This window comes from Mirounga angustirostris, unplaced genomic scaffold, assembly GCF_029215605.1.
Source record: "Mirounga angustirostris isolate CCGP_5_RB_7025 unplaced genomic scaffold, mMirAng1.0.hap1 SCAF_6, whole genome shotgun sequence".
Classification (NCBI taxonomy): domain Eukaryota; kingdom Metazoa; phylum Chordata; class Mammalia; order Carnivora; family Phocidae; genus Mirounga; species Mirounga angustirostris.
In genome coordinates, this window is record NW_026991714.1 from 71,358,224 (window position 1) to 71,367,170 (window position 8,947).

Sequence of the window (8,947 nt, forward strand, 5' to 3'; positions counted from 1 at the left end):
ACTTGGTCATGGTGAATAATCCTTTTAATGTACTGTTGGATCCTATTGGCTAGTATTTTGGTGAGAATTTTTGCATCCATGTTCATCAGGGATATTGGTCTGTAATTCTCCTTTTTGATGGGGTCTTTGTCTGGTTTGGGGATCAAGGTATTGCTGGCCTCATAAAATGAGCTTGGAAGTTTTCCTTCCATTTCTATTTTTTGGAACAGTTTCAGAAGAATAGGTATTAATTCTTCTTGAAATGTTTGGTAGAATTCCCCTGGGAAGCCATCTGGCCCTGGGCTTTTGTTTGTTGGGAGATTTTTGATGACTGCTTCAATTTCCTTAGTGGTTATAGGTCTGTTCAGGTTTTCTATTTCTTCCTGGTTCAGGTTTGGTAGTTGATACATCTCTAGGAATGCATCCATCTCTTCCAGGTTATCTAATTTGCTGGCATAGAATTGCTCATAATATGTTCTTATAATTGTTTGTATTTCTTTGGTGTTGGTTGTGATCTCTCCTCTTTCATTCATGATTTTGTTGATTTGGGTGATTTGTCTTTTCTTTTTGATAAGTCTGGCCAGGGGTTGATCAATCTTGTTAATTCTTTCAAAGAACCAGCTCCTAGTTTCTTTGATCTGTTCTACTGTTCTTTTAGTTTCTATTTCATTGATTTCTGTTCTGACCTTATTATTTCTCTTCTCCTGCTGTCTTTAGGCTTTATTTGCTGTTCTTTCTCCAGCTCCTTTAGGTGTAGGGTTAGGTTGTGTACTTGAGACCTTTTTTGTTTCTTGAGAAAGGCTTGTATTGCTATATACTTTCCTCCTAGGACTGCCTTTGCTGCATCCCAAAGATTTTGAACAGTTGTGTTTTCATTTTCATTTGTTTCCATGTATTTTTTTAATTCTTCTTTAATTTTCTGGTTGACCCATTCATTCTTCAGTAGGATGCTCTTTAGCCTCCATGTATTTGAGTTCATTCTGACTTTCCTCTTGTGATTGAGTTCTAGTTTCAAAGCATTGTGGTCTGAAAATAGGCAGGGAATTATCCCGATCTTTTGGTACCAGTTGAGACCTGATTTATGACCTAGGATGTGATCTCTTCTGGAGAATGTTCCATGGGCACTAGAGAAGAATGTGTATTCCGTTGCTTTGGGGTGGAATGTTCTGAATATGTCTGTGAAGTCCATTTGGTCCAGTGTGTCATTTAAAGTCTTTATTTCCTTTTTGATCTTTTGCTTAGACGATCTGTCCATTTCAGTGAGGGGGATGTTAAAGTCCCCCAGTATTATTGTATTGTTGTCAATGTGTTTCTTTGCTTTTGTTATTAATTGCCTTATATACTTGGCTGCTCCCATGTTAGGGGCATAGATATTTATAATTGTTAGATCTTCTTGTTGGATAGATCCTTTAAGTATGATATAGTGTCCTTCCTCATCTCTTATTACAGTCTTTGGTTTAAAATCTAATTTGTCTAATATAAGGATTGCCACCCTAGCTTTCTTTTGGTTCCATTAGCATGGTAAATGGTTTTCCACCCCCTCACTTTCAATCTGGGGGTGTCTTTGGTTCTAAAATGAGTCTCTTGCAGACAGCATATCAATGGGTCTTGTTTTTTAATCCAATCTGTTAGCCTGTGTCTTTTGATTGGGGCATTTAGCCCATTTACATTCAGGGTAACTATTGAAAGATAGGAATTTAGTGCCATTGTATTGCCTGTAAGGTGACTGTTACCGTATATTGTCTGTGTTCCTTTCTGGTCTATGTTGCTTTTAGACTCTCTCTTTGCTTAGAGGACCCCTTTCAAGATTTCTTTTAGGGCTGGTTTTGTGTTTGCAAATTTCTTTAGTTTTTGTTTGTCCTGGAAACTCTTTATCTCTCCTTCAATTTTCAATGACAGCCTAGCTGGATATAGTATTCTTGGCTGCGTATTTTTCTCATTTAGTGTTCTGAATATATCCTGCCATTCCTTTCTGGCCTGCCAGGTCTCTGTGGATAGTTCTCTTGCCAATCTAATGTTTCTACCCTTGTAGGTTACATATCTCTTCTCCCGAGCTGCTTTCAGGATTTTCTCTTTGTCTCTGAGACTCGTAAGTTTTACTATTAGATGTCGGGGTGTTGACCTATTGTTATTGATTTTGAGAGGGGTTCTCTGTGCTTCCTGGATTTTGATTCCTGTTTCCTTCCCCAAATTAGGGAAGTTCTCTGCTATAATTTGCTCCATTATACCTTCTGCCCCTCTCTCTCTTTCTTCTTCTTCTGGGATCCCAATTATTCTAATGTTGTTTCGTCTTATGGTATCGCTCATCTCTCGAATTCTGCCCTCGTGATCCAGTAGTTGTTTATCTCTCTTTTTCTCAGCTTCTTTATTTTCCATCATTTGGTCTTCTATATTACTGATTCTCTCTTCTGCCTCATTTATTCTAGCACTTAGCGCCCCCATTTTTGATTGCACCTCATTAATAGCCTTTTTGATTTCTAGTTGGTTGGATTTTAGCTCTTTTACTTCTCCAGAAAGGGTTTCTCTAATAACTTCCATATTTTTTTCAAGCCCAGCTAGTATCTTTAAAGTGATGATTCTGAACTCTAGATCTGACATCGTACTAATGTCCGTATTGAGTAGGTCCCTGGCAGTCAGTACTACCTCTTGTTCTTTTTGTTGAGGTGATTTTTTCCGTCTTGTCATTTTGTGCAGAGGAGAATAGATTAATGAGAGAACAAAATGCTAGCAGAGTAACCACGTCCCCAGAAAATATACTCTAAGCAAATCAGAAAAGACCTGAAGCAGTGGGATAAGAAAGGGAAAGAGAGAAAAAAGAAAAAGAAACAGATAAAGATAAAAACAAAAACAAACAAAACAAAACAACAACAACAAAAGAAAAACCAGACTGTGTTCAAATATGATCTATATGGTATATAGATCAGTGCCACACACTAGATTTGGGGTGTATTTTGGTCTTTTAGAAGAAAGTGTCTCCCAAAATTTTAAAGAAAGAAAAACTTATATATTTACAAAAATAAGGGTTGATATGATGAAGGGATGGAGTATGACTGTAAAAATGGAAATTAGAAAAAATTTTATAAAAGGAACTGATAAGAAGTTGTTTGAAAAAAGAAAGAAGAGGTTTTAAAAAAAGAAAAAAGAAAAAGAAAAAAAAAGGGAGAGGATGTGATCAGGCAGGGGAATAGAAAACACCATATACTAGAGATTTAGGGTATATTTTAATCTGTTAGAAGAAACTATCTCAAAATTTTAAAGAGAGAACAACTTACATATATAAGCCAAAAATATGGGTAACTACTATGAAGGGATAGAATATGACTCTAAAAATGAAAAATAAAAATGTTTTTTTTTTTAAAAAAAGGGATTGATAAGATGTTGGTTGAAAAAGGGAAAGAGAAAAATTCAAAAAGAAATAAAAAGACAAAAAGACAGTTAAAAAAAAATTAACTTTAAAAGACTAAAGAATCATGGTAAAAAAGCCGTGAATTCTACGCGCAGTAGTCCCCTAGCGCTGGAGTTCTGCCGTTCTCATTGATCGGTAAACTTGGTCTTGGCTGGCTGTTCTCGCTGATCTTCTGGGGAGGGGCCTGTTGCCGTGGTTTCCAAATGTCTCTGCCGGAGGCGGAATTGCCCCGCCCTTGCCCCCTCCTGGCTAAGTAATCTGCTCGGGTTTGCTCTCCGGGGCTTTTGTTCTCTGCGAGCTTTCTGTACAGGTTTGGAGGCGGAGAGTGAAAATGGTGGCCTCCCAATCTCCGCTCCAGAGGAGCTGAGAACCCGGGGCCCCGTTCCTCAGTGAGCCCCCAGAGAAAAGCAGTCAGTCACTCCCGTCTCCCTGGTCTCCGGCCGCACTCCGTGCTCGCCCGGCCTGTGACCGCGCATTTCTATCTCTGGCACCCGACCCCGGGTGGAGTCTCCAAACCCAGCAGATCCCTGCCGTGCACTCCCGTGCCGCTCCTCCTTGGGGAGAAAGGTGAGTCTCCCCGGATCTGCTGCTTGTCCCTATCCAGCTGAATTCCTGAGAGGAGACGAAATCCAGGTCTCCTATTCCTCTGCCATCTTGCTCCGGCAAGCACGGGTTTGCCTCTTTTGCGTAGATTACGGGAAGCTATCCTGCTTGTCACAGGCTGCAGTTATGCCACATGATTACTGTGATCTCTCTCCAGCATGGTTACCATGGGGGATCCTCTCTCTCTCTCTCTCTCTCTCTCTCTTTCTTTCCTTACCTGTGCTTGTCTTTTATATATTAGTGTGTCCTGGATGTGATAACACAGAGCTTCCTTTTATTTAACTGCAGTTAAAAACAGTGCATGCTACCACGTTTAGTCCATATCCCTACTTCCAGCTATGTCTCTACAGAAGAAATCCTGTCCTCCTTCTAGCACAGAAATACGTAATTGATTTTCCCCCTATGTAAAGACCCTGCTCCAGCTAACTAGTCGACCTCATTGTGGTTAAAGAAATCATGGGCATTCCTCCTTCTTGACAAGCATTACTCCCATATGGAGTGGTCTCTCTATCTATGGAAATCATTAAAGGTCCAACCCGTCACCCCTCAGGTATGGAGCTTTCCCTTTTGGCAGCACAAAGTTACTTCCTCCTCTTTTGAATTCACAAGACACTTGTTGGACTCTTGACATACCTGCCTGGTAGGGTTGCTGCAATCTCCAAGTTACTGGTTCTTGCTGGAACATTGATAAGCTCCTAGAGATGCTCCCATTTTGCATATTCACAAAAACACCCCCTTGTAGAGTGATAGCCCTCTCTCAAGTTGTTCCAACTTATATTCACCTTTATAAATGCTGTTAATAAGTATAGTATATCAAAACTAATACCATATAAACTATTACCATATATTACCATATAAACTAAACCAATAAACTATTCTCTAAACCATATATATGTGTGTGTGTGTGTATATATAGCTATGAATTTCCATATATATATATATATATGGAAATTCATAGCTCTTGCATGGAGTATTCTGTGTTCTCAGTGTTTATTAGCTACTGGGAGCGAATATAGAGGAAATGAATGTGAATAGAGTGTTCTATCATGGAGGAAAGCTACTCCAGATTTTTAATGTTTTGAAGACAGAGCAACAATAGTACTGTACAATACAATAGTACAACAACAATAGTACTGTAATATAACATTGTAGCATTTTTAGGAGATTTTGATGATTACTGAGGGAACACTAATTGTGTATAGATTGCTTGCTATTTCCCAGGATGCCATGTTCACACCTCTTTGAGCATTTGCTGTTATTGGTTACTGTGGTGCAGTTTATCCCCTCTAGGGAACATTCGCAAGAGGGACAGGAAGATTTATGTTTGTTTGCTGTTTTATTTATTTTTTAAGACTTATTTTAGAGGGTCACCTGGGTGGCTCCATTGGTTAAGCATCTGCCTTCAGCTTGGGTTGTGATCCTGGGGTCCTGGGATCGAGTCCCATGTCGGGCTCCCTGCTCAGCGGTCTGCTTCTCTCTCTCCCTCTGCCCCTGCTTGTGCTCACTCTCTCTCTTCTCTCAAATGAATAAGTAAAAAATCTTTAAAAACAAAAAAAAAAGATTTCTTTGAGAGATAGCACATGCAAATGTGGGGGGCATGGAAGGGCAGAGGGAGAGAATCTTAAGCAGACTCCCCACTGATCTCATGACCCTGAGATCATGACCTGAGCTGAAATCAAGAGTTGGATGCTTAACCAACTGAACCACCCAGGTGCCTCATGTTTGTTGTTTTATTTTAAATTGTTAACATAAGTGAGGGCAAATTTGAAGTTAGGTAGTCAGGGATTGGGGTGCATAGCAAGAAGAATCCCCCTCCCCAGGTTTGAGAATCAGATTCCTGGATCATCTCCTACATCTTCACTTGGCTGATTTCTTAGTCCCAACACAGATGCAGTTTTTATTGCTAATCCCCCATAAAACACAGAATCCTGGGTGAAAAATTTACTATTCCATAAAAACTAAAATTCTGGATGGTATTTGTCACATTTTAATGTGGCACAGTTTATTTTTTCATGTTCCAATGGATCAATAAAGATGAGATTGTCCTATTTACCCTTGCATCATGTGTGTAACACAGTGCCCTCCCAAATTTCCTCAAACATTGCAGAAGGAATGGAGCAATTAATGAACACAAATAGTCTGGCATATCTTTCTGACTTTAGTAGATTTGTTGAAAGTTTAAAGATCATTCTGGTGAGCTCAATGTGCCACCCAATTACTGTGAGTAGGAAAACAAACGTTAAAAAGGAGACTACAAAAATCACAATATTTTATATCAAATGAAGATTATATAACTAATGCCATTTCTTTCAGTTATATTAGGTTGTCTTTAAAATAAGTAAATGATCTTTTGTGATACTGCAATTAACAAAGCCCTTTATTATAGAAAAATAGCATTTTGGATCAATATGGTTGTGATATTTTAATATGTATTTTATATGGTATTTTTTAAGGCCCCCACCTCAACAGAATTTAACTCTATTTTTCTGGCAGTGCCTAACATCATGCTTTGCATATGAAATGTGCTCAAAAACTGCTTGCTTGCTAAATTTAATTTAAAGTAAATATTCAGAAACTTAGTTTTATAGGCACCGTGCATGAGAGAACTTTAGACTCATCAACATAGGAAGGCCAGTATAAATCCTGACTTCGATCTGACTTTAGTCTGGAAGTTTGTCCAGTGCCAAAAGTAATGAAAAGTCTTACTTGAGGGACAGTACTCACTTCATAAAAGATTTTTTAGTAGATATCATAGTTCTAGTGTTCTCTCTATTGGTTATCTATCATCTATTTCTCTGTTTATATACATCACAAGTGAAAAAGTAATAAGACTGACTATATTTGGGCGCCTGAGTGGCTCAGTTGGTTAAGCGACTGCCTTCAGCTCAGGTCATGATCCTGGAGTCCCGGGATCGAGTCCCGCATCGGGCTCCCTGCTCAGCAGGAAGTCTGCTTCTCCCTCTGACGCTCCCCCATCTCATGCTCTCTCTGTCTCTATCTCATTCTCTCTCTCAAATAAATAAATAAAATCTTTAAAAAAAAAAAAGACTGACTATATTTATCATATATGTTTGCTCTAGTAAGGTTTACTTTTCTAATTGAAAAGTTGGTTTATTTGCAATTTATTATACAAACACTTTTAATACAGATGTGAGTGGAATCGGACGCTTATAAGGGAATTTGAGAAACCCTAATCTCTCTCCACGTTCCCATGAGGTCTTTAAATCATTAATGTCAGAAAAACGAAGAATCAAGGGGTCTGTGGATGGCTCAGTTGGTTGAGTGTCTGCCTCTTGGTTTTGGCTCAGGTCACGATCTCAGGGTCCTGGGATTGATCCCTGTGTAGGGCCCCACGCCCAGCGGAGAGTCGGCTTGAGGTCCTTCCTTTTGTGCCCCCCCCACTTGCTTGAAGCCTTGCTTTCTCAAATAAAATAAAATCTTTTTAAAAAAGAATCAGGTCTCATTTGTCCATCCTAAATACTACTATATTTCATCTGTAGAATTCTCTTTTTATGAATGACACCACTTCAAAATATCTCTTTAAAAAAGACCTAGCTTTACTGGCTTAGAGGACAAACACACTAACCCCACTATACTAAGAATTGCTTGAGGTCAGTCAGCCTTTATTGTTTTTTGAATCTTAATGTCTAACTCAGTACTAGGCTCAGAAAAGCTACTAAAACCTACTTATTGTGGTGTAGTCTCATTACCATACATGAACTTAACAAATTTTCTTTCTCCTGGTATCTTCTAGACATGAAGTGATAGAGCCTTTCTGTGAGGAGAAACTATAGAGTAGTACTTTTTTTTTTTTACTTCATTCATTTGAGAGAGAGCACAAGCAAGGGGAGCAGACTCCCCCACCCTCAAGCAGGGAGCCTGATGTGGGACTTGATCCCAGGACACTGAGATCATGACCTGAGCTGAGGCAGACGCTTAACCAACTGAGCCACCCAGGCGCCCTGGAGCAGTGCTTATAAGGTGTGTTTTCTGGAGCACTAATCTAGCGAGACACTTACGTAAAAAATACTTAATGTTTTACTTGCAGAGTATCTAACCCACATTAGCATCACTTCCCAGTTTTGCTTAAATCCATTTTCTGTGCAGTACTCAAAATCCTTTGGAGAAGACTGAACTTCTGGGATGATGTGTCCGGTGGGGCATCTTTGCAAGGCCCTGGTGGCTGGAGAGAAGCAATGAGAGAAGTTAGGGAGTTTGCTAAGTTAGCCCAAGTGCAACCATGTTCTCATTTTGGCTGAAGTTTGACCTTGCCCCACTGTTGAAATTTAAATGTGACTGTTGAAAGTGCTCTCTTTGCTCTGAAATCACATAGCACTTCTCTGATACATATAATTTTAACTATTATCCCTCACAGTCCCCACGTATATGTTTACTCTCAAAAAGTGATAACGTAATTTAAGATCAAGACCCGTGTTTCATATTTGGCATGCTGAGAAGTGGCCTCAGTAGAATGAGTTGGTGGACTACACGTCCCAGAGAGTTTGAACTGGAATGGGGTGGGTGTAGGGGATGAGGAGGGGGAACAGAGATGGGTCAGCAACTCTGGGTTAAAGTTGCGTTTCTGATGTACTTTAAAAGTAAGATCCCTCCCTGCTTTATTTCAAAACATTAAAAAATGGTGCTAACATAAAAATCAGAGATTCGTAAAGATCACTGGATATAACATTCATTATGAGTATGAACTTAAGATGTGATTTCTGAATAGAAATTTTATAACTTAGGAAAGAACACATTTATCCGAAAGAACAGTTGGTTACAGAACCAGTAATACCCTAACACGAGGGAGTCATGCGTTGTCTTTGTTCCTATAAATTCTGAAAAGGTGCATTTCTATGTGGCTCTCCAAAAGGGATGTATGACCCACGAAAATGGCATAATGAGCAGTTAATTTAAAGTAACTAAAGTGTATTAGCTTTAGTCAAGTGAACAGTTTTATTT